We start from the raw sequence: 26042 nt of genomic DNA on the forward strand, positions 1-26042 counted from the left end.
CAGTGGGTCCATCCACTCTGTTTCCTCTTAGAAAAGGAATCTAGTAATGCCAAATCTCTGTCTGGAGGAGGAGAATATCAAGATTGAAAGAACATGAGGAAACTAGGCTTTGCAACCAAACACCTAGATTTGATTCCTTACTCTTCCACTGTGTGGCCTTGGAAAGAGGACTTTACCTTTTAGCCTTAATCAAGAAAATATGGTAGAGAAGCAGAGGTTAAACCCATGCCGGGTTGCTGCAAGGATGGAATGAGGTAGAGTGCTCAGCACAGAGTCCACCTGAATGTAGGTCTGCAGCCCAGGAAGGATTAGGTGCTTGTTGGAGTCCAGAGGGTTTTAGATGACTTCTTCCCATCCCTAAGCTCTTTGGGGCTCCCTCCTCTTTGTGCAATGTGGAAAACCTTCAAGAACCCACAAAACCAACAAGTATCTTCAGAGCTTTCCTGAATAAGCATCTTTGTTGGACAGCAGATGTAAACCACTAGACTCACCATTTTCAGACATTGCCCTTAGTTGGGGCACATATAGAGAAAGAGGACAGTCATTTACTGAGTACCTATTATGGCCTATGCAAGGAGCTGCCAACTGCTGGAGACTACAGGAGAAGCCAGAAAACCTTGCCACCTCCTATGATATTAGGTGCTTTACCCTTCCCTAGAATGTGGGCTCACAAGGACCCTAGAGCTAGAATGAGAATGCTGCAGGCAGGCCTGGATCAGACAGCCTCATCCAAAACAAACACACCTTTTCTGTCCCTGCACACCCTGTGACAGGCAAAGTGTTTGATTCATCACAGATTCCCAGAGGATTCACACAAAAAGGTTTATCGACATGTTGAATATGACTCACTTTATGCCATTCCCCTCCCAATCCAGGGTTGGTTAATGTGGCCATCATCTTGACTTTTGTCATTCTCTGAAATGGAAAGGTAGTCCTACTCAGCTCTAAAACAACTGGGGTGACACCTGCTGGTCAGCTCAAAAAATCTCACCTCAAGTAGAACATCCACAAACTGAGTCATTCATTCATTCATTCACATTTACTTTATGCCTACTCTACCATGCTCCATGCTAGGAACTGGCAACACAAAGATGATGAAGACCAGTCTCAGCCCTCAAGTAGCATGGAGTCTAGTGGAGGGAGGCAGGTGGAAAATAGTGTAATGGGGTAAATACTTTGAAAGTAGGAAGTTGTGGGAGTCCAGAGAAAGGGTCCCTAACTATGAACATTGGGATCGAGTGGACAGGGTTCTAGACAAGGTTCCACATTAGAAATGATGTTTGAGCTGAGCCATCAACACTGAAATGCTAAACGGAATTTCTCCAGTCAGAATGGATAGGAAGATGAAGACAGGACATATGAACATATTTTAACCCGAGAGTGGGCTATTAAGAATGAGGGCTCTAGGACCAGGGTATGCTGTGTTTCCTATCCCAAAAGGCTACTGTATGAAGAACCTGAACATCAGGTTCACCCAAAAGAGAGCTCTGAGATTAATTTCTGTCACCTTCAGTTGGACTTCAGCAGCAGTGACATCAGTGGTGTTGCATAAATTATATAGCAACAGGGGTTTGGAGTAGCCAAAGAATATCCTCCCAGGAAACCTCTTAAAAATGTCTATGTGATATGTGTGTAGGTCCAGGCTGTCTTAATAAGAATATGGTTTCCAAAACATGGGAATTAGCAATTCCACTTTTCCTTTATGTTTTAAACTCCAACAAGTATATTGTGCTCTATATATTAAGAAGTATTTGGGCAAAATGGAGCATGCTCAGAAAAGAGGAAGCAGGATGCCAGCAGTACAAGAATTTGTCTTTAAAAAACTGGAGTCCTTTAGTCTGGAGAAGAGAAGGTACTGGGGAAATAAAAACTCTCGTCAGGTATTTGAAAGGAATTCATGTAGTTTTATTATCTCCAAAGGTGAAACAAATGACCAATAATTGATAGGTCAGATCAAGACAAGGAAAAGCCCTCTAGTGGTTGGAGCCATTTGAAAATGAATTGGGCTTCTTTTCAAGGTAGCAAGTCCCCCATTCCTGGGAGAGTTCCAGTAAAGGCTGGGCAAGAGTCATAGGATTCCTAATCCACTTCAGGGAGCTTATCCAGCCCTGGGTGTCACATGAAATCCTGAATCCCTCCTAGTTGCAGCAAACCACAAGACCTAATGACCCTGTCCCAGAGGATCATGGGATCACTGAACTCCAAAGTCGCATAACAAATATCACATTTTCTGACCACTTCCCTTCTTCTAACTCTGCTCCTCAGGAAAGACCTTAAGTAAGTCCCTAGGGTCAGAAAAAAAATAAAACAGAAATGAATTAAGCCAGATAAACACCAAGAGATTTCAGCTGCTGCAGTATAAAGTCAGAGTGGATGCTGGCTGAGGTCCCACACTTGACAAGGCAAAACCCCAAACTCCTCGGCAAGGAGCCCCAGCTATCTGCCAGCTCCATTCCCACGCTGTTCCTGCCCTGTTTGATTTCTCTCCCATCCATTATTATAAACCCACTGCTTAAAATAGCAAGGTAAAGCAAAGTCCCTCCCCCAGGGTAGACATCTGGGTTCCGCTGGAGCTCGTGGGCACACGGACAGACATTGCATCCATCACAGCAAAGTTTAGAATACAATCTCCAGGAAGTGGTGATCTAGAGCATGGGCCCATAAAAGGGAAAAATATTTAGTGATGTTTGGTCTCCAGGCAGCTCCTTCTTTAACCCATTTTCAAGGCCCTTGCTGCCTCTCCAGCCTGGTCAGTAAAGGGTTAGGTGATTCTAGTCAGGGAGGGTCAGTGCCAAGAGCCAGTGCCTAAGTATAACCATTTTATAGAAAGGGAAACTAGAGGGGAAGCAACTTGACTGGGCCCATTACCTTTGCACCTGGGGAAAATTATCCCAGACCCTCTGTTGGGATACCTGTCCAATCATTTGTGTAACTGAAGAGGCTAGTGGTCCCTGAACCATATTAAATGTTTTATCTGTTCTTGGCACTTCTCATGAAAGAAAGAAAATTAATATTCTTTCATTCATTCTTTTATTCATCAGCTATTTCTAGGTTGTCATCTGAGTGTTGTACACTATGCTAAGTACATTTCAAATGCTGTTTCATTTAACTCCATAGTACCCCTATGAGATGGGTTTCATTATTTCCATTTTATACATTAAGGAGCTAAGGCGCAGAGAGGTTCAGCAACCTGCTTAACATCATTCAGCTAGTAAGTGGCAGGCCAAGGATTCTAACCCAGGCTGGTCTGACTCCAAAGGCCCATCATTTTTCTCCTTTTCCACTGTGGCTCTCTACCATGCAAAAGACCCCAGCATGCAACTCCTCCTTCTTCACCACCTGCCCCCCACAGCCTGATTTTGGAAAGAACTGTAGTATGTACTCCTAGTGGGGCTATGGATTGTAGTAGAACTTAGAGAGGAAGCAGCACCAACTTTGGCTCCAAGCCCTCCTCCCCTTCAAGTCCTATGAGGGCAGGAGAGTGGGCCCACAGTTTGAAGTTGCATGACCCCCCCAATGTGATTTGGCAAATCCATCCATTCATCTGTCCATCCATCTGTCTCTCTATTGGTCCATCCATTTACCCACCTTATCTTCTGGCTCTTCTGTTCACACAACACTTCATCAATTTGCTCATCCAACATGCATTTCAGAAAGTCTCACAATCATTAGGCTAACAGCATAGGTTCCATCCCCAGGAATAGCTGCTGCAAGACCCTCTGGGCTATGAGGGAAGAACAGGAGGGCAGAAGGCTCCTCTGACAGAGCTGCCATACAAGCCCAAGCATGTACATTCAAAACTGGACAAACAGCTCCATCCTGCAAACCTCACACAGTGGGAGGGGTAGTGGATTCCTGTGATGGCCAGCTGTGTTCCAGCAAGCACTGGGGGAACTGTAGGAGTCATGGTTTGAAAATCGCCATCACAGAAACTATCCTTTCAGTGCTCTCAAAACCCTGCAAGGTGGGTAACATAAGTACTATTGTTATTAAGATTACTCCCATTTTATAGATGCCCAAAGACTTGTCCAAAATCATATCACCAATGAGTAGCAGTGCCAACTGAAAGTTTGTCTGATTCCCCATCTTCTTGCAGGGCTGGGCTTACCAGCTTACAAGTGGTATTCTTGGCAGACAGTGGCTTCTCAAGCTGGCCCCAAAGACACTTTTCCCAGAGCTTGTAAGCAGTCCTGAAGAGAACACAAGCCTCTCTAAAAACCACAGTGTTCCAGGGCTAAGAGCTCTCAGATTCTCTCTGTTCATCTTTAGGCACTGGACGAAGAGCCAGGAAGCCCTTCTGGAAAACAATGGGTTAACCCAGACTCCACTGACCTTTCTGTAGTGACTCAGAATTCTCAGAAGGGAGTTTTTTTTTTTGTTGTTCTTCCAGCTTTGAATTTTTGCTTTCATTTTAGCAGCACAAAGAATTTGAAAGAGATTAGGTTGCTATTAATACCACTGGGCTATCTCTAGATGAAGAACTCGATGGAGGAAACTGTTTGGGGTGACTGCACACGCATCTACTTTCTCAACCCCTCTGGAAATTCAGAAGATGACAGGGAGGGCTGCTGGAGATCTTCATAGATGGGAATCAAGGCCCAGATAGAGGCAGGGACTTAGCCCAGGCTTCATCTATGAGTGAGGGGCTGAGCCTGAAGAGGTCCCGGTACCCCTGCTCCCCAGGCCCTGCCACACACATCAGCCTTCTTCTGGTCTCTTGATTTGAAGGGTTCATTTGTGGTAAAAAATAAGCACATGTGTCTGAGCTGTAAACACAGGCTGCCAGCAGAGCCTCCCCACTTCCTTCCCAGTCACTGTCTTGGAGAGACAGCATGCTCCCCAGTCTCTGCACTCACCCCAAGGCAGACCTGCACAGACTTGGAAACTCAATCCAAGATCAGTGCAAAGTGCTGAGGACTGCCTCTGTGAGCCCCTGCCCTGCCTCTGGGGCCTCCTGCAAATAAGCCTGAGTGGGAGTCCTCTTTGGGGAGTCCTCCTTGGGGAACCCCCTTCCTGTTTCTTGACCTTAAGCTGTCAGAGTGCTTTGGAGCTTGACAGAATAGTTTCTAATTCTCCCTCTGTTGTTTTTTTTTTTTGCTGGATAATCTCCTTGGGCCTTAGTTTCCTCACCTGTGAAATGGAGATAGGAGTAGCTACCATTCAGGATTGTCATGAGGACAGTATATTAGGAAATACATGCAGGGTGCCTGCACATTGTATGGACTTAATGAGCTCTCTCCTTCTCCAAACAGGGCAGCTGAGTTCGCTTAGCCACAGCAGCCTCTAAACCCAACCGAAGGGGAGACTTTCCGGTGTTAATGATGCTGGGTAGAAGATTTCTGGCTTTGTCTCTTACAAGTAAAGGAAACACAGCCCTGACCTGACCAGGGTATCTCCTCTGTGGAGACAAATGATTTAAAAAGTCAATGCAATAAATGGAATTAAACCAGTCAGGGCCATGCACACCAGTATTGCTGACATTTACACGACTATCACATTCAGAGAGGGCACAGGGCTGTGGCCAGTCCCAAGTTTGTTTGTTTCCAAAGTCTCAGATCTTTCTAACATACCTATGCTGACTCCCAAAGGAGAAAGGTTTTCATTCCACAAGTGAGAGAGTCTGAGCATGGAACTTTCTCTTTAAAAGAGCCAGACATGGTGGCTGGCTGAGCAGGTACCTGGGCTATGCTGTGGTAAATGGATGGATGAACGAATGACTGAAGGGTGCCAGTGGGGCTGTAGGAGTCTCTCCTGAAGGCAGATTTGGATGGAAGGGGAGAATGGGGAAGTAGGCATGAGGGGAAGAGAGGTGGAGATGTGAGAAAGAAGCCTCGTGGGCCACAGAAAAGGGGAGGATGGGGGACTGGAAGGGACTTAGACAATCATGCTGTCCCTCAACCCCATCCCCTTCAGTCCAGTGGCTGGGAGCCCAGGACCTAGAGATGCTATGGGGAAACCACCTAGCACAGACCACACACTCTCTGGGGGCTGTACCCTCTCTGGGAAACATTCACAGGGCCCAACTTTCTACGGCCTTTCTCCCACTCTTGAGGATCTCCTATAGGCTTTGCTGACTAGGAATACCTTCTGCCCTGAAGTCAGAATCCCTTATGAGACTGATGAGTGAGCCAGCATCTGTTCAAACCAGTGCTGAAGCCACAGCCAGGAGGAGCCTGGGCCAGGGTGGGGGTGGGTGGGAGGCAGTGTAAACAGCATTTTCATAATAGTAGCTGATGCCCCTTCTTCCATCCCTTGCTCTTCCCCTCAGGCAAACGGTGAGGCCATTCTTTCCTCATAGACTTGGGGGAAGGTTGTAGCAGCAGGAGGTAAAGAAAAATGAGTCTGCCCCTGCCTTATGTGTCTCAGAGGTCAATGGAAAGGGCCCAGGGCACTTGGGAGAAAACATTCAAGGAAGGGTAAGTCTCCCTAGTATTAGTAAAAGATTATGGGGATATGGTAGGCGAGAGAAAGACAGGAGAGTTGGAGTAGAAGCAATGAGACTATAGAAACTGGTGAGACCCGAGGGGCTATACCCTGTTTCCCTGGAGAGGTGGAAAAATAAATTCCCAAATCTTAGATAAGAGAGGTCTTGGGCCCCATTTCCCAGTTAGAACCCTGGGGAGAAGACCCCAAAGAGAAGAAATGGCTATTTGGTTTACCTAGATAGATAAGGTCTATAGACACCGTCTCAGGGTCTCTCACATCCCAGGGGATGAGGAGAGTAAAGGAGGATAGCACAATAATTTCTGTGTACTCAGAAGCAGAAAATTGCCAGACCTGAAGTTGCCTTGAGAAGGATAACAAGGACTGACCAAAAGTGTGATGGACATCTTATCAAATGCTGGATAACACTGGCATCCTCTTCACTGAATTCCTTGGCATTTGGAAAGCTTTGATACCACTCTGGAGGAAGGAGGGTTGGGGAAACCCTGAAATGCCTGAGTTCTAGGTTCTATACCCCTTAGAAAATAGCCAAGCAAAGACCAGACCTTCCTTCCCAACCCTTTCCCCCAACCTCCACCAGAACAAAAAGTGGACAAAACATCTCCCCAGGTTTCCATTCCAGCTTGTTCACTTCAGCAATTCTTTTTTAAAAATAAGTCCACTTGAGGAAATTTTTCCTTCTTGGAAATATGTACAATTGCTCAATCGGAGGTAGTTCAAAGGCTTCAGGAATAGCAGACAAATATCTGAGTTTCCCATTTAGCTCCTAGCAGAAATAAATCTTACCCAGTTATCTTTGTTCCAGGCCGCCCAGCCGCTTCTTCTCTGAGTCACTCACTCCAGGATGACATGAGTCATCGTCCTCGGGTCAAGGACCACACCATGTTCCCAGGTCTGCGAGGTTGAGCAGGACACATAGGGGTTGTCAGGGAGGAGTGAGGACCGGCTGCATGGGCCTGGGTCTGGCTGTGCCCTCACCAGGTGTGTGACCTTGTAGCATCACTGAGCGTGACTGAGAAGTAGATGGATTCCCAGCTCTCTTCCAACTTGTACACTAGAGGAAGCACCCCAGTAGTATGCAGGAGCTAGCTCTCACCAGCTCACAAATGCTGGATGTTAAAATTTTCAGGGATTTCAAGAGTTGGTTGTTAAAGACAAACACTATTAAAAATTAAATTATAAAATCTTATGACTAAATAAATTATATTAAAAACAAAGGAACTGAATATCCAAAATAATCTCTTCCTCTGTAATGATGGGTACATGATATGCATTTGTCAAAACCCATGAATCTGTATTACACAAAGAGTGAACCCCAATGTGAACTATGGACTTTAGTTAATACTAATATATTGATATTGATTAATCAATTGCAATAAATGTACCACACTGAGGCAAGATACTAATAATAGGAGAAACTGAAGGGAGGGGGAAGTATATGGGAATTCTCTGTACTTTCTGCTCAATTTTGCTGTAAACTTAAAACTTCTGTTAAAAAAAAAAGCCTTAATTATTTTGCTACATTTGCTACATTTTACTTGCTATGCTCTTGAGATTATTTACATCTATTGTATCTGTTTGGTGGAAATACTATATAATGATGTGCTACTGTGAACTTCTTCCCAACTCCAGGTTCAGTGATGTTGAGTTGGTAGCTTGAAATCAGCCATAATAGGAATATTTATACAACAGAATTAGTGCCTTCTCCCCCTTCAGAGAGCCAGTTGTTAAACATTCACCAACATACTCAGTCCCAAGTCCCCCATTCCTCACCCCTTCCACGGTGCAGAAGAAACACAAATAACCTTAACATAGATAACACAGTTTTGGAGATTAGTTCCCCAGTTGCCTTTGGACAACTCTCCTGGTTTATCATGGGCCCTCACACTCACCAAGTCCCAAACAGAATTCATCCTTTCTCCCCCCTCCCTATCCCTGCCTACCACCAAACCCACTCCTATACCCCAGTAAATGCACCTAAGCTAGAAATGATTCATTCTTCTCTCTCGCCCCCACCATATTCAATTATACCCCAAGTCCTATCTATCCTAGCTCAGAAATGCCTTTGATCATTTCCCTACTTTTGATCCTCTACCAAATTCCTACTGTGGTTCTCTGTGTGACCTGAGTCACTGCAACTCCCTATTTGGTCACTTTGCCATCAGTTTGGTTCCTACCAATCCACCCTACAAAATGATGCCAGAGCAGTCTCTTGAAAGCATAAATCTGGAAGAGTGTGGAAAGATGGCAGGGTAGGAAGCTTCAGGAATCAGTCCCTCTACCAGGACTATTAAACAGGCAGGAACTGTCTGAAAAAACTATTTCAAAACTCCAGAGTCCAGTAGAATACTGTGCAGCATTTAGGGAAGAGCAGGAGGAAGAGGCTGATGAATACAATAAATACCAGTAAATTGCTTTCTCTGCACAGTTGTTACCAGTATCCATTACCCACTCTCATATCAGCTGCAGTGGGGTCTGGCTCCTGGCATAGCTTGCTGGTGCCTGAAATGACATAAAAATCCAATTCCCCAAGATCCAGGGTGGGCAGAAGCTGATTGCTGATCATCATGACTTTTGATTAATGATTTCAGATCACTGAGGGCCCAACAGTGATGGCGGCCATTGTTCCAGCCCATCCTGGATAAAAGTGGCAGAGGAGACTTAAAAATAGTACCCTTCCTCAGAACTGTGGAGGACAGTTGAAGGACTGCATTTGCTGGGCAGTGTTGCTTTTGAGCTTGGGAAGAAGCTCCTGGCACCCTTCCTGGCCCCTCTCTCATCCTCTCCCAGGGCAGTGTGGAGGTGGCCTGCATCCTCTTTGTGTCTCCCTGGCCTTGTTCAGGCTGGGAAAGACTGACTTGGGAAGCTCCTTTCTGGTGTGCAGACCACCTCTGCCCACCAACCCACCCTAGAATTTCCTCTCCAAGTAAAAGCAGGTTGGGACAATGAAAGTAGTGTATGAAACAATCAAGGCAGATGACCTGGGGCTAAGGGTTACCTGCTTTAAGTCTGGCAAGGGAACACCCAGGAGAGGGAGAGGATCTGTCTCTTGGGAAGAAGAAGGGGTATTCAAACTCCCATAAACAGGGGAACTCATTAGGCGACTAGCAAGCACACACCCAGGACAAGACAGGCCCAGGAAAAACATGGAGGACCCTGCACTTTGATTTCTCCTTGGGCAGAACTTTCTGATAGGAAGACTGAAACTCAAGAAAATCTCTATTATATTTCCAGCTGGTTACAAGCTCAAGAAACAGATTATTAAGAAATAAATCTCAGCATTAGCATTTTATAACATTAAAATATGAAAAAAAAGAAAGAAAGAAAGAAAGAAAGCTAAAAGTACAGTATGCAACCAAAGATTACAAGGCAAAGACATGGTGGAAATGATGGCCCATCCAAAGGAGCAAGATGAAAATCCAGAAAAAAATCACTGAGGAAGACCAAACTGTGGACTTACTAGACAAAGACCTTTAAAAAATTATCTTCAAAATGCTCAAGGAGGGGAATGAAAGTTCCCACAGAACTAAAGGATATCAGTAAAACAATGAATGAGCAATATGAAAATCTCAATAAGGAGAGAAATCTTTCAAAGAAACCAAACGCAACTATTGGAGTTGAAGAACACAATAATTGAAATGAAAAATTCCCTAGAAGGTTTCAACAGCAGATTGGAAGTGGCAGAAGAAAGAATCCGCAAACTCGAAGACAATTGAAATGAGCCAGGCTGAGAAGCAGAAAGAAAAAAGATTTATAAAAAACAAAAATAGTGTAAGAGACCTCTTGGGTACAATCAGGCAGAAAGAGAGAAAGAGGCAGAAGAAATATTCAAAGAAGTAGTTGCAGAAACCTTCCAAAACTTAGCAAAAGACATGAATAGGCACAATGGAGAAGCCCAGAGAACACCAAACAGGATAAACTTGAAGAAAAATATGGCTTCTCACATACTGATCAAACTGTCAAATGCAAAGGACAAGGAAAGGGATCAGAAAGTTGAAGAGAAAAGCAATGTGTTATCTGGAAATGTTCAAAGGCTGTGAATTTTTTTGCATGAAACACTGAATAACCAATTCCTGAAAGCAGATGGACTATTGGCCAAAGTCTGTCTCCCACAGTTTGGTTGGGGGGGAGGCTCAAGGTTTTTAAGGATTTTAGCAAGGGCAAATAAGGTCATTACAATTTCAAATGTAAGTTCTAAGCAGAAAAGGAGACAGTGTTAACATTATCATATCAATAGGAGAATGGAATCTGAATGGAGGGGAGGCAGAGCAATCATTTTAATACTAAAATGTAAGCAGAAAGGAAGGGAGAAAAAGTATCTTTCAATAGCAGAGTTTTGCCAATACAACTTACAAATGTAAGGGACTGAAACTAGTTAATGGCTGATTTCAAATTCTTCATTAGTATTAGGGTCTTTGCCCTACAAATTACCTTAGAAAATGACCGGATCAAGGGAGTAAAAGCTCTTCCAATCACAATAGCACAAAATAAGAGCTTTTACAGTCATTTCCAACATCAGGGCAGCTGAATGATAGTTTAGGGATTTCAGGTATTCCCTTCTGTCTACTACAATACACCAGAGAGCAGAAGGGAATATCTATATAATGATTAAGAAATAAAAATCATCCCTTAAATCCTAATTTCTCAGTTACACAAGGGAGTACCAATTAGATTAAGGTTCTATTGCTCATCAAAAACCATGGAGGCAAGAAGAGAGTGGGTTGAAATATTTAAGATGCTGGGAAAAAATGACTACTAACCAAGAATTTTATAGCCAGAGAGCCTTTTTTTCACAAATGAGGGAGAGATTAAGACATTCCCAGATAAACCAAAACTGAGGGAGTTCATCCCCGGTAGACTTGCCCTACAAGCAATGCTAAAGAGAGTTCTTCAGACTGAAAAGGTAAGTGATTCCAAGCAGAATAAAGAAATAAAGACCTGTGGAGAGAGGTAATCATTTGGGTAATTATAAATGCCATTATTATTGCATTATGTATTTTTTGTATCTGTGGCAGTTTGAAGCTGTTATGTACCCCAGAAAGGCCATGTTCTTTTAATCCATTCCTATGGGTGTGGACCTATTATGGGTGGGAACTTTGATTAAGTTATTTCAACTGAGATGTGACCCACCCCAAGGTGGGTCTTGATCCTCTTGGTGGAGTCCTTTATAAGAGGATAAAACACATACAGAAGCTAAGAGATGAAATAGAAAGAAACACCCAGAGAAATTTAGAGAAAAAGCCACAGACAGAGAAGCCAGAAGCTGAAGCAACAAAACCCAGGAGAGAAGGACCAGGAGAGGATGCCATGTACCTGGGCATCTGTCAGAGGAGCCCACACTTACCGGTAACCAGTCTTCAAAGAACGTATTGTTCTATGGATACCTTAATTGGGACATTTTCACAGCCATAGAACTGTATATTTGTAAGCTAATAAATCCCATTGTAAAAGCCAAACCATTTCTGGTATATTGCATTCCAGCAGCTTTAGCAAACGGTGTCCAAGTCCACTTCTTACTTCCTACAGGTGCTAAAATTCAAATGCATAAAAGGTAATAATAAATCTATGGCTTTGGACATATAATGTACAAAGACATATATGTGATAAGTACAAAAAAAGGTGGGAGAACAAGGGTATATACGTCACTAGAGTAAATTTTTAAAAAATATCCATGGAATTGTACAATACAAACGTGAATCTATGTTCATGGATTATAGTTCATGAACTATAATTGTACTATAATTATAATTGTGCTTCCATCAGTTAGAGTAGTAAATGGGAATCCTGTATTTTGGCACGATTGTTCTGTAAATCCACAACTTCTTGAATTTAAAAACAAAATCAATACCACATTCCAACTAAACGTAATGTTGTATCCTAGGCAGAATCCTGGAACAGAAAAAGAACAGTAGGTGAAAACTAAGGAATCATCCATTCCTATGGGTGTGGACCTATTGTGGGTGGGACCTTTGATTAAGTTATTTCAACTGAGATGTGACCCACCCCAAGGTGGGTCTTGATCCAATGGTTTGGCTTTTACAGACCATAATTAAACAAATTATGGACATTGGTAATAATGTGTCAATATTGCTTCTTAATTGTAACAAATATGCCATATTAATGAAGATTATCATAATAGTGGAAACTGGGCCTGGTATCTTAATTTTCTGTAAATCTAAAACTGTTTTAGAAAACAGCCATTTGAAAAGAAAGCAAAAAATAAAAAGTCACTACCAGAAGCTTTTTCTCACTCCTCACTCCACTTAAAGGTGTAATAAATAACCACCCCCACCCTGCCCTTCTCAAAAATGAGTGCAAAATGAGCTTTCCCTATCCTGATCATCTTCAAATTATATTTTGAATTAAGGTCTAGGATTGTTTCAAATGTATCACTGCTTGATTTCATTATGTTGCCTTTAGTCTTCTGTTCCCCTCTGCTGATATTTATTAAAATTATGTATTGAAAAGAAAAAAGAAAGCCACTGTCAGAGCTAAAATACAAACAATAAATCTGACCATCCTTTCCCTCCTCTTAAAACCTTTGTGGACTCCCTTAGTCCGTGGAATTTGTTCTGAGTTGAGGTCTCAGTCCCTCTTTTTTGCTCATCTCCTCTTTTAGCCTTCATATGCCTTCTATCCCAGCCACAATGAGCCAATACCCAACCTCCAATGTGACCTGTTTTTTCACTCCCTTTATACATATCGTCTTTTCTATTGCCCCCTTTTCTATACCTGATAAACTCCTACTCACCCTTCAAGACCCAGTTGAAATATCCTCTCCTTTATAAACCTATTCTTCCTCTTTACCCCTAAAAGAGACACTTCCTTCCCTATTCTCCCAGAGCCCTTTGCACAGACTAAACTCAGTATTTAGTACATCGTCATTTCAGTTTATGCGTCCATGTAATATTGTCAGCTAAAATTTAATATCTTGAGAGCAGGACTATATCTTATTCATACATATATATTTTTATTTATTTTTTTTTTGCATGGGTACGACAGGTGAGAATTCTGCCACTGAGCCACTGTCACATGCCCTATCTTATTCATATTTTTATCTCAAAAATTGAGTAGTTATCTCCAAATGGAATCATGAGTTAATTCAAATTTAACATATTTTAAATATTTATATTCACTTTTTTCCATTTTCTTCAAAGAGTATGGCTTACTTATAAAACAAATGATGGAATTTTTAAAAGAAAAAAACAAATCTCTTTGCTTCTCAAAAATTACTTAAAGCAAACAGTGCATTCCTGATATGATGGTTTACTCAAATATCTTTTCTGTGAAATTTCCTACCTAGAATTCCCTAGCCAATTCCTACTTATCCTTTGGTACTCAGTTCAAATGTCACTTCTACCAAGAAGACTGCCCTGCCTTCTCCCCTGATTTCTCTGTTCTGAGCTCCTATTGTTCCTTTCTCACCTTTCCCTCAGGGCTCCATTGCTTTGTTTTATAATCATTTGTTTACTTCTACCTACCCTACTGGAATAGCAATTCTCGATCTTTTTGCTATCCCAGCCCTCCTATGGTATAGGGCAAGCTTCTGTCAACTAAGAGAAGCATATATATATCTCCATGGTGATGTGAAGTGTGAGAAGCCCTCCAATTAATTCTGATGAGGACCTTCTAGCAGAGCACACTATTTCTGCCCAACTCCTCCCTTCCTCCCCTCAACCATACTTCACTAAAGAAGCATATCCTAGATGGTGAGCTCCTTGATAGAAGAGCCAGCATATGCTTCTTCTCTATAGCCTAACATTCTGCCTTGACTAGGTTTAAAGAAGATGGTCAGTGAGGGATATTCTTGAATAAATGAATGAATGAATCAATGAGTGAGTGAAAGAAACTATGTCATATACCCTGCCAAACAGAGAAATTAAGAGTATAGGCCTTGGTCAGACCAGTGTTTGCTGTAGGGGTGTTGCAAATGCACCCTCTTGTGGTTACTGGTATTTGGGCTTTATCTATAAACTTGGGGGGAGAAATATGGCCTTGCTGTGCTACAGTCAGGATTGTAGCCAGCGCTTTGGTCCAGAGGACAATTCGGTGATGCTGTCACATACCACCCAGGTGTTCCAGTCTTTCGTGTTGCATTAAAGTGTTGGTCTCGCTGTAAGAGAAGAACAATGGACTCTTCTGATTTCTTAAGCATTGTGGGCTATGCAAAGGGTAGGCATAATAGTGAGAAGCCACCTGAGCCAGTCAAACCTGAAGTTGAGACTACTGAGAAGAAAGAACTATCTGATTTGAAACCCAAATTTCAAGAGTACACAATTCAGGCCCTAAACTAGTAGAAGCAATTAAAAGGCTAAGCCTAGATGAACCAATGTCAAGTTTGGAATTAAAAGTATCTGCCTCCCTAAAACAAAAACTTGCTAAGCTTAAATTGTCATGGGGGAATGAAGAAGATAAGGAAGGACACAGTGATGAAGTTAAGATTGGAACCTCATGTGAAAATGGAGGGTGTTCAAAGACGTATCAGGGTCTACAGAGTCTAGAAGAAATCTATATTTATCATTCTGGAGTACCTATTTTCCATGAAGGGATGAAATACTGGAGGTATTGTAGAAGGAAAACTTTGGATTTTAACACATTTTAGCCCATGAGGACTGTACCACAGGGAAAAACACGTGGACTAAAAAAGATACTGGGGAAAAAATTGTTCCATGTAGATTTAGTTGGCATCAGACAGGGGGTGAAATTAACATTTCAATAATGTGCTAAAAATTCACTTCCAGAACTTAGTCGAGTAGAAGTAAATAGTACATTGTTGAATATGCACATTGTACTTGAAGGAGAGAAAGAATTTCATCAAAATGTGAAATTATGGGATGTGATTGATATGATTATGGGCTGTAAATCATGTACAATTTAGTCATAACACTATACAAAGGACCTTAAAATAATGATATATTTAACATTATTGCTTAGTCTTATAAAGATGGTGACTTTTAACGAAATTGATCTCTCAATCTTCTTATTATAATGCCTCCTATACAATTCCACCATGAAGTTATGTATCTATGACTACAACCAAGATTGAAATCTCCATGAGAAAAGCTGAACTCACGCAATGGATAAGTCTTGAATTGCATGCAAACAAAGAGCAGGAAAAACAAAAGGAAGATATAACAGACTGATTGGAGAAAGGAAAAACTATTGCCTATATCAGCATTTTTAAAAATGTGTGATGAATTGATGGCTTGCTACTATAAATTTTTCATTATTGTTGAAGTCTGGCATTTCAGGGTCAACAGTAGGTTTTTAAAAGCCAAAGTCATTTTATATATATTTTTTTCTATCTTCCTTTGAGTTACATAAAATTTATTGCTCATTTCTTCTCACTAATAAAACCATCCATAGTTATGTTCTCTACTTGAAGAAGCTAGGAAACAGTTCATAAATGGAGTTGTAGAACTTCTTAGTATATTTATATTGAGCAGAGGAATATTTAAGGGACATTTTTTTCACCTTTTCCTCTTATTCCATAATTAGTAAAACAAGATGGAATGTCAAATTTTAATCAGTTTTTTCATGGATTTATGTTCCTATAATACTTGAAAATCTTTACAGAAGAGATGAAGCTCTGTATTGTTTTTTCCACTTGGGAGGTTACTTTTTCTAGGAGGAAGTGTAGCAAGTAATACAACAAGTTAGTTAACAGAATTCAGTTGCAATTAATTGAATAAAACATTATGTCAGTAACCTGTATTACTTGCCAAGCAGTATGATGTAATTGTATAGGAGGCATTATAATAAGAAGATTGAGAGATCAATTTGGTTAAAAGTCATCATTTTTATAAGACTAAGCAATGATGTTAAATATAACATTATTTTAAGGTCCTTTGTATGGTGTTATGACTAAATTGTACATGATTTACAGCCCATAAGCCTATAGTCTTTAAGGTTTTAAAGCCTTAAAGCCTTTAATTTGTTACATAATATAAGAAATGTTATCTGGCCTCATTGATGGAAAACAGTGTCTATACTGTGCCAAACATAAGGGACACCCAAATCAATAGGCCAAACCCTTGATCTTGAGGCTTGCTCTTGTGAAGTTTATGCATGTAGTGAAGAAGCTTAGCCTACCTATTGGTATGCCTAAGAGTTACCTCTGGAGGACTTCTTCTGTTGCTCAGATGTGGCCTCACTCTCTCTGAGCCCAACTCTGTAAGTGAAATCATTGCCTACCCCTCTGCGTGGGACATGACATACAGGGGTGAAAAGCTCCCTGGTGGCATGGGAGATGACTCCCAGAGATGAGTCTGGCTCTGTCACCATAGGATCAACAATGCCATCCTGACTGAAAGGGGGAAAGGAAGTGTAACAAATAAGGTATCAGTGGCTAACAGAGTTCAAATAGAGTAGAGAGGCTACACTGGAGGTCACTCTTATGCAAACTTCAGTTAGACATTGCTACCTATTATAACTTGCTAAACCCCAACCCAAACCATTCCAGCCAATCCTAAAGAACACCTAGGGCAATATATAAGATTCTATAAAGGTCCCATGCACTGGGGTGGGACTTTCCAGAAACCTTCAACCTCCAGTTGGGCGCCTGGACCAGATAAGTCCTGAAACCTAGAGGGGCCAGCTTTTCCAAGACATCAGCTAGTTCCATCTCCCTACCCCTTATTATTGACAGCCCTTCCAACATGAAAGAGTTAGAATGGGCATAGTCCCAATACCCTTAAAGAGTGGGAGAAAGATCAAAGGTGATGGTGGAGTTATGCACAGAAGGTAGGGTTTAACAAACGAGTATGATTGCTGAATCATTATATTGATATTTCTTTTAGCCTCCAGTGTTTTAGACCAGCTAGAAGTAAAAACGTAAAATTGTGGAATTGTAACCCATACCAAACTCTGAAATCTGTTCTACAACTAATTGTTCTGCTGTGCTTTGAAATTTATTGTTTTTTTTTGTATGTATGTTATTTTTCACAAAAAGGAAAAAAAGGTGACTATAAAAAAATATATATAGTCCTTCTAGTCTTCAATGTTCTGGAGAGCTAGAAGGAAAAATCTGAGATGATGGCATGGCAGCCCATGACAAACTCTGGGATCTGTCCAATAACTACTTATTGAAGAGTGCTTTAAAAACTATTGCTTTTTTCTTTCTTTCCTTTGTATATATGTTATATTATACAATAAAAAAGTTTAAAAAAAGAAAACAATATCTATAAAATTGTAGACTTTCAAAGGCTTGTGAAAATATATTAGAATACAAGCAAGCATAAATGCTTTGCTTTATGACAACTGTCTCTTACATGATAAATATAAAAATGGCTTAATTATTTTGAGACTTTCATGAAGAGTTTGACAATTCTAAGTGATACAGTGTTGATTATACACTGTACTTTATTTGTTTTGATTTAGGAATCACTGAATCACATTGTTTATGCTCATTGGAACCATTGAATGGTAGGTTACTTTTTGAGAGAGTGGAGAGCTCAAGAAGAAAATTAAAATTAGGAAATATTATGAAGGAAAAATCTCTGGCACAACAGTAAGTTTGGGTATGAATTATGTTTATAGATCAAAATGATTATTCCCCAAGAGGGGGAAAAAGAGTATAGGCCTTACTCTCTCTTTAAGCCAACTCTGCAGGTGAACTCATTGCCCTTCCCCTCTATGTGGGACATGGCTCCCAGGGGTGGGGTGGGGGGTGGTAAATCTCCCTGGCAACGAGGGACAGGACTCCTATTGATGAGCCTGACCCTGGCAATGTGAGAGGGAGAAAGCTTCTGGATGAAAAAGGAGAAGAGAAATGAAACAAAATAAAGTTTCAGTGGCTGAGAGATTTCAAATAAAGTTGAGAGGTCATTCTAGAGGTTACTCTTATGTAGTATATAGCTATCCCTTTTCAGTTTTTGGTGTAGTAGCTAGAGGGAAATGCCTGAAACTGTTGATCTGTAATCCAATAGCCTTGATTCTTAAAGATGATTGAATAAGTATAAAGCTTTTAAGGTATGTTTATGTGATTATGAAAACTTTGTGACTGGCATTACCTTTATCAAGTGTATAGACAGATAAGTAAGAAAATAAAGATGAAAGACAGGTAAACAGTGGGGGTGAGGGGGATGGGTGGATGGGATGTTTTGGGTATTCTTTTTTACTTTTATTTTTATTTTTATTCTCTTTTATTTTTTTTGGAGTAATGAAAATGTTCAAGGATCAATTGTGATGATGAATGCACAGCTTCATGATGATCCTGTGAACCACTAATTGTACACCTTGGATGATTATATGGTATGTGAATATAGAATATATCTTAGCTGAAAAAAAGAGAGAGAGAGAGAATAGAACTTGACTTGTGAGGAAGGTTTGAATGCTTACGTGACCCCTCCTCTGCTGATTTCACATATGGACCCTAAATGGCCTTGGGGTTCATCATGTGGGAAGTGGGGAGGACTTTGTCCTGTTTTCCTCTTATGGGGAGACATGAACATTTGGGCTGCTGCATGTGCAGATGACTAGCCTTGCCTGACCCCCTTTCCCTTGAGCTTCCCCAGGTTGACAGCTGAGTTTTTCTCCTCATGATGTAACTAGGTTTCCTGTCTTCTCAGCAACACAGGTGAAGTAGATTTCCCCATCGGAAACCTTACAAAAGGCAGGTCCTCCTTTTCTGACTCTGTTCTACCACCCTGGAGTACTTTGCAAAGTGATTTTTAGGATCAACTCATCTTTGGAATTGGCGGTTGATCCTAACCCCGACAGGAAGTCACAGAGCAGCCTCACTGGCCCTTCCAGCTCCACTTGGAAAGCTAGCCAACGTCATCCCCCAACAGCTCCTAAGGTGGTGCTCTTAAAACCCTTGGAGTGGTATGCGTTCAAATGCATAACCACCCTATAGTCTATTGTCATGGTGCTCCTGGAACCACCTCCTTCCCAACAGAGCAGAGCCACAAGGATGATCAAAGTGGTCACAGCCTCTGAACCCAAACTGGGACACATGGCCCAACTCCTACTTTGACAAAGGGAGACTCTAATAATAGGATGCTGTGGCAATCCAATACATGGACTTTCCATTCCTGTGAGGTCAGCCTCTGGGAACTGTTCTCCCTTATTTCAGGGAGAAGGTCAGAGGCATCAAGCCAGCTTCACTGGCCTTGATGGGTCCCTGGTGTGAACCAGTGTGACTCACACCCCCACACACAGATCTTGGAAGCCAGCATGTGGAACTGAACCTGAGCCTACAGCCTGCTCCTCATATTTTCTGGCCTCTACACATATAGACATCCAGTGCTCCCTGATAACTCCTTAAGAGGGAGGCAAGGGTGGAGAAAGACAAGCTGGTATTTTGTGTAGGATATAAGATCCATCAAGGGCCACCAAGACTTCCAGGAGCAACCCACCTAGAAAGTCAGGAAACAGCACACTATCATCCCTGGGCCCCTCAGGAACTTGTTTCCAGATAAAAACACCTCATCCCTGCCCCAATCAAAAATATATAATAGCTGATTCATGATATACCTCTCTTTGCCAGTTCTTCCCTCTCACTCCCCTTTCCTAGGTTTGTTCTGGGAAGTGACTATTGGGGTCTATTTGAAGAAAATGGTTTAGAAAGGTCAGAAGGAAAAGATGCCTTTTCTTCATTCTAGAAATGTTTGTCGAGTGCCTCGTACATGTCAGGTTCTGTGCTAGGCACTGGGGTTGCCTGCCCCTGGAAGCCTTCCCTGATCTGGGAGATCCCAGATGCTGCATGCTCACTGGTTTAGAGCAGCACTGTGAAGCTGCTGTGTTCCAGCATGCAGTGATTTCTGCTTCCTGTACCTTAATCACATCTGCCAAACCTGAGGGCGGAGAGCTCTCTTTTCTGTACCAGCTGTGGGCACAGAGCACAGATCCAGAGTAATTGCTCTCCTTTTGAAAGCAAGGACTCTTGAAATCAAATCTTGCTTTTCATACAGCCTGCTATATATCCAGCACAGTATATTGTTGAATCCTTTCAGCTCTGGGAGGAAAAGGTATTATAGCTCTATTTACAGCTGAAGAAATCGAGTCAGGGAGGTGAAGTGACTTGCTCTGGGACATACAGTCAGGAAACAGAGTAAGGATTTAAAACTGGGTCTCCTGCGTCCAAAATGCAGTGTTCAGCTCTTCCCAATAGAGGACTCATCCCTGTCCCTCTCTAACCTCAGTACAGGCAGGACAAGTATTGAAGATGTTTCCTGGCAGGGATTTGTCCCATATAACAGCCCTACCTTTGAGTCAGCACAGTCAAGGAAGACAATCCCAACCGAGGCACAGCCCCTCTCTGAGGAACTGAAAGTCCTCTCACAGTATCCCCTGGGGTGGATAGGAAGCAGCTGCGATTATCTGGGATGAACAGAAGAAATAGCTTGTCCCTGCTGGGATGCACTGCTTCCCTGCTGAAATCCCCACCCCCTATTTCTCACTGCCCTGGGAATCCCTGTTTTCGGAAGCTGTAGAAACAGGTCCCATAACCTTGACAAGGTTGCAGGACTTGGACAGTCCTAATAAGTGCCAAAGAAGGCCAAAGGGAGGATGAGATGGAGGCCCAGTGACAGGTGCCCTCTGGGGAGTGAAGAGCAGACCATGAGGCTAATTGCCTGTGTGGCCATGAGTTCTGTCACCACAAGGGACTCAGTGCCTCTATCTCTGCTATACAGAGTGGGGTAAATTGTTAGCCTGAGCCACACTTTCTGCTCCTTGAATTCAGGGTCAGTGTGTGCCTATTGAAAACAGTTACATAAACTGAGGATATGGGCCCAAATGCCACCCGATTGTACTAACTGGCAATCTCAGGGCTGGAGGCAGGCTTTGACATTTTGGCATCATATTCCCCTGGGTACAGTGATTGTTTCAAGGATGAGAATGTGACCTGATCAGAGCCAATGAGACACAATAAGACTTTGCTAGGCATCCTGAGAAGAGATTCTTACCATTAACTGCAGACCTTGAGTTTGAGAGTGTAAAAGTTCTATGGAACCCCTCTCATGACAGAAAAGGAAGAACTTGTCTAAGAATGGAATCAGTATGAAAGAGAGCACATTTAGGAGCCAGAAAAAAATAATTAAGTCTTGGAGTGATCCTCTAAGACCTCGATCAAGCTATGCCTGATATATCTGGTCTTTTCTATTTTGAGAAACAATGACTGCTTCCTTCTGCTTAAGCTGGTTTGTGGTGGTTTTTCTGGCATTTGCAACAAAGAGTTCCAGCAGGTACAAACGGCCTTTGGTTTCATAATTCACTTAAAGCTGGCTGTACCGGGTCTTTTTTAATAACAAAGACTGCTCCCACTTCTTTTATCTGCAGCTTCCAAGAGTGTTTAAGCTGGAAAACTCAGGCCTAGAGCAAAAGAGCTTCCCCTAAATTATTCCCTAACTAAACTTATCCCATGCCCCTTTTCTCAGCAGCGTCCCAGAAAATCCAGCCCAAACCTCTGAGCCCTTCAGGATGCATTCCCCCCACCCACCCACCCGCCACACACACACACAGTCATCCCCCTACTACGTACTTACATCTAAACTCTTAGTATTGAAAGGAGGGACTGGGTTAGGCCAACTTCCATGTTTCTGCCTAAAAGATAGCCTCATGCACATCAAGATATGCTTGCTAAGTCAAATTTCAACCTTCATATTCCTTTCAAATGTCTTTACCTTCCTGGGATGACCTTCAGGAACTCACTGCAGCTACTCCTCAGCACAGAGTCTAATGGGATCTGACTCCCAACCCTTCCCAGAAGAACAGACTCAAGACCTGGGTCCCAGGTGATCAGACATACAGTCCTCTGCCTTGAACCCCAGGCCCATAATTGGGGATGAAGACTCAAGTTTACAGAACAGGGAAGCAATTCACACCTTGCTTCTCACAGAGGCTTGGAGGAGGTGAGAACAGCTGTGGATCTTGGCAAGGATTTTATTTTCATAATGGAATCTGAACTGAACTGCATTTGCAGCTTGGTCCACTCTAAAGACTTTCCCTTGGATAAAGGCTATGTCCAGATAAAGTCATGTGTTAAAGTAAAACAGAGCAATTCCCTTGGTTATCCAGATCTATGCAAATAGCTGCAGAATTTCAGTCTTTATACACAACCTGAGAATAGACTGTAGTAAACAGGATGTGAAATGGCCAGGAGGGAGGAGGTGGGTGGAGTGGAGGAGAGATTCTGGGAATGGTTCTCCCAATGGCAGATTTTAGTGGCCTGAAGGCACATAAATTTCAACATCCTGCTACTTAAACAGGCATGTACAATAGTGGCTGCCTAATGATATGAAACAGAAAGTGACCAAAGTATATTGCTGAAACAGGAAGTGATCACAGAACTCACAGAGGGAGTTGTCCTCTTTCTACAATGCAAAGGTGGGGAGGGGCTAATCAGCAAGAGAGACCAATATTTATTAAGGGATTATTCTATACCAGGTACTCTACCTTTATCTGATACAATCCTCACAACAGTCCTGTATGGTATTATTATCATGCACATTTCACACATGAGAAGAGGGAAGCTCAGAAAAGTTGAGTTATTTGCTACAGGCATCCCAAGTACTAAGTACCATAACCAAGATTTTGAGCCCAGTGTAATATGGCTCCAAGCCCAGAGTTTTTTTTCAATGCACCATGATGAGGCTTCTAGGGCAACACAGAACCAGGAATCATCATCAGACACCATCACCAATAACAAAAAGGAAACACTGACACAGATTGAGAAGTTTCCCTTGGCCACACCTAGCTAAGTCTTCACCAATTCATCATGGAGAAGGTATTTTCCTTAAATCAGATTCATGTATGTTCTTTCTGTTAATTGCAGTTTATTATTTGTATAATCCCTCTTAAATGTTTGATAAACAGTATAGAGTTCCTTCCAGGGATTGAACTTGGTTGTTCTCATGAAGCTTTTTCTTATAAAAATCTGGCTTAAGAGAGCCCTGTGAAGTTATTGTGATACCCCAATACACCCCAGAGTAATCTGGACAGAAGACAAGAAAGTATTTCAAAGTCCACTTGAGGAACTAGGGAAAAATGTAGAAATATTAAACTTCCCCACCTGGGGAATTCCTGATATTCTTACAGGCATTAGGGGCTGTCAATTTAATAGGCCAAGCTCTTGATCTTGTTGCTTGCTCTTATGAAACTTATTCCTGCAAAGGAGAAGGTAAGACTACTCATAATTATGCCTGAGTCACCCACAGAGAATCTCTGTTTGTTGCTCCTATGTGGCCTCTCTCTCCGAGCCAACTCTGCAAGTGAACTCAATGCCACCCCCCCACAACACACTCATAGGACATGACTCCCAGGGATGTCAATCTCCCTGGCAACATGGGACAGAACTCTCAGGATGAGCCGGGAATGGCATCATGGGATTGAGAAAGCCTTCTTGATCAAAAGGGGGAAGAGAAATGAAACAAAATGAAAGTTTCAGTGGCTGAGAGATTTCAAATAGAGTTGAGAAGTTATTCTGGAGGTTATTCTTATGCAGTATATAGATAATCCGTTTTCAGTTTTTGGTGTATTGGAGTAGCTAGAGGGAAATGCCTGAAATGAACTGTAATCCAGTAGCCTTGATTCTATAGCTTTTAGGGTGTGACCATGTGATTGTGAAAACCTTGTGACTGACATTCCCTTTATCCAGTGTATGGACAGATGAGTTAGAAAAGAAAGACAGAAACTAAATAAACAATAGGGGGATGGGGGTAAGGGATGTTTTGGATGTTCTTTTTTACTTTTATTTTTATTCTTATTTTTAATGTTCTTGAGGTAATGAGAATGTTCAAAAATTGATTGTGGTGATGAATGCACAACTGTATAATGATACTGTGAACCATTGATTGTACACTTTGGATGATTATATGGTGTGTAAATATATTTCAATAAAATTGCATTTAAAAAAAAAGAGAAAGAGAGAGCCCTGTGGGCAGGTTAAGGCTGGACCTGAAAGGGGCAATCCTTCAGGTGGTCCTGAGGGCACCATCCTGGGCTATGAGTGAGCAGACAGGTGAGCAGGCCTACAGGCCTGGGTCTCAGCCATGTGGAGCACAAGCACTGGGCAATTGCCAGTGACTGACAAGCATGTTGTTGGGTCACCCCAGCAACATCCCCTTTGCCAGAATAAACAGACCCAAGGGCTCCATCACTCAGGGAGTACTTTCCCAGGGGCCATACAGCCTCCTTACACCGTCCCCTGCTCACCTCTTTCCCACATCCACAGTGGATGTTTCCTAATTATCTCTCAGTAAAGCTTTGATAGAATTTGGAGGAATGTTGATCTTTGTAATATGAAAAGGTAAGGTTATGAAATAGAAGTCAAAAAAAGGCACCTGATTTGGGGTTACTCAGTATTCCAGGAGGCCACAGTCCTGAGACACCGTTCTCATCTGCTATCCCTGATCCCTCCTCAGAACTCTAGTGCAGGCCCCTTTCTCTAAGGCTGAGTTTGGGGAAAACAAAGGATCTTCAAAGCCCTGGGCTAGAAGAGCCAACTTGGGTGCAGCTAGTAGGACTTGAGGCTGGAACAGGCTGGGAAAGCAGCTCCATTCTGCCCAGCCCTGTGGTCAGGACCAGAAGGCCCAAAGTAAGAAGATGGGGTGGTGTTTAGCCTCTATACTATGATTTCCTGATACTCTCTTCTTGCCTCAGCTCCCCCATGGTGCCATTCACACCAAAATCTAGCCGTCCTGACCTGTTCCCTCTGCATTCTGTATTTCTAGATTAGAAAAGCCTGATGACTGACCAGAAAAGGACCCATGAGAAGGCTGCCTTTCCTGCTGAAGTGATCCATCTTCTAAATGGCTCAAATAACCATCAATCTTCTAAATGGCTTTTCTTCTAAAAGCTCAAATGACCTTTCTAAAACACATCCTATTTCTCCCCTGAGTAAGACCCTTCATGGCTCTCTACACAGATTCCCAAATCTGGAGGCTTACTAGAATCACTTGAGGCTCTTGATAAAATGTGGATTCCTAGGCCCATCCCAGACCTACTGAAACAGAATACTTGGAGATGGGGCCCAGAAATCTGTAGGGCTAACAGTATCTCAGGGGAGTCTGGGACAACACAAATGGAAGACCAGAGCTGGAGAGCCCCTGGACCATAGATGAAGTTCAGGCTCACTAGCCAGTGTGCCAGACCCTTTCTGCTCTGAGCCTGCCAATCTCTCCTGTTTCTTTTCCAGCACTGCCACCAAGGTTTCCCACACTCCAGATTTACCCAGCACCCCAGTGTGCAGAATATTCCATGTGCTTCCAAACCTCTGTCCCACTCTTTCTGCCTAGAATGCCCTTCTCCCCAACTTGTCTCCATTGCAGACTCTGTTCATCCTTCTGGAACCACCTCATGATCCTTACAGATTAACGCCTCTGTCTCAGTTCCTCTCAACATTTTAAAAAATTGTTTAATTGAGAGCAAAGACTGAGGACTTTCCCAACATGTTAACTGCCACTTCCTAGCTTTGTCGTTGGCTCCCATATCTCAATGTCCTCACAAGTTGTTGTGAAAATCAGGTGAGCAAATTTACATAAATTTGTACTCAGTGTCTAGTATAGGGCTTAGCATAGAGTAAATTATCAATGAGAACAGTTGTTGATGCTAGCAGTAGTAATAGTATTCCCATACTATTATGTCATTCCTATAAT

General features: G+C 42.3%; 1 protein-coding gene and 1 pseudogene across 3 annotated transcripts in view; one reads left to right on the forward strand and one right to left on the reverse strand.

Moving 5' to 3' along the window:
* IRAG1 (inositol 1,4,5-triphosphate receptor associated 1) overlaps nucleotides 1–26042 on the reverse strand; it is a 164814-nt gene that overhangs the window by 111587 nt on the left and 27185 nt on the right. The window lies entirely within an intron of this gene.
* LOC143643656 (cysteine and histidine-rich domain-containing protein 1-like) lies at nucleotides 14434–15587 on the forward strand (annotated as a pseudogene).

The sequence above is a fragment of the Tamandua tetradactyla genome, chromosome 8 (assembly GCF_023851605.1).
Source record: "Tamandua tetradactyla isolate mTamTet1 chromosome 8, mTamTet1.pri, whole genome shotgun sequence".
NCBI lineage: Eukaryota > Metazoa > Chordata > Mammalia > Pilosa > Myrmecophagidae > Tamandua > Tamandua tetradactyla.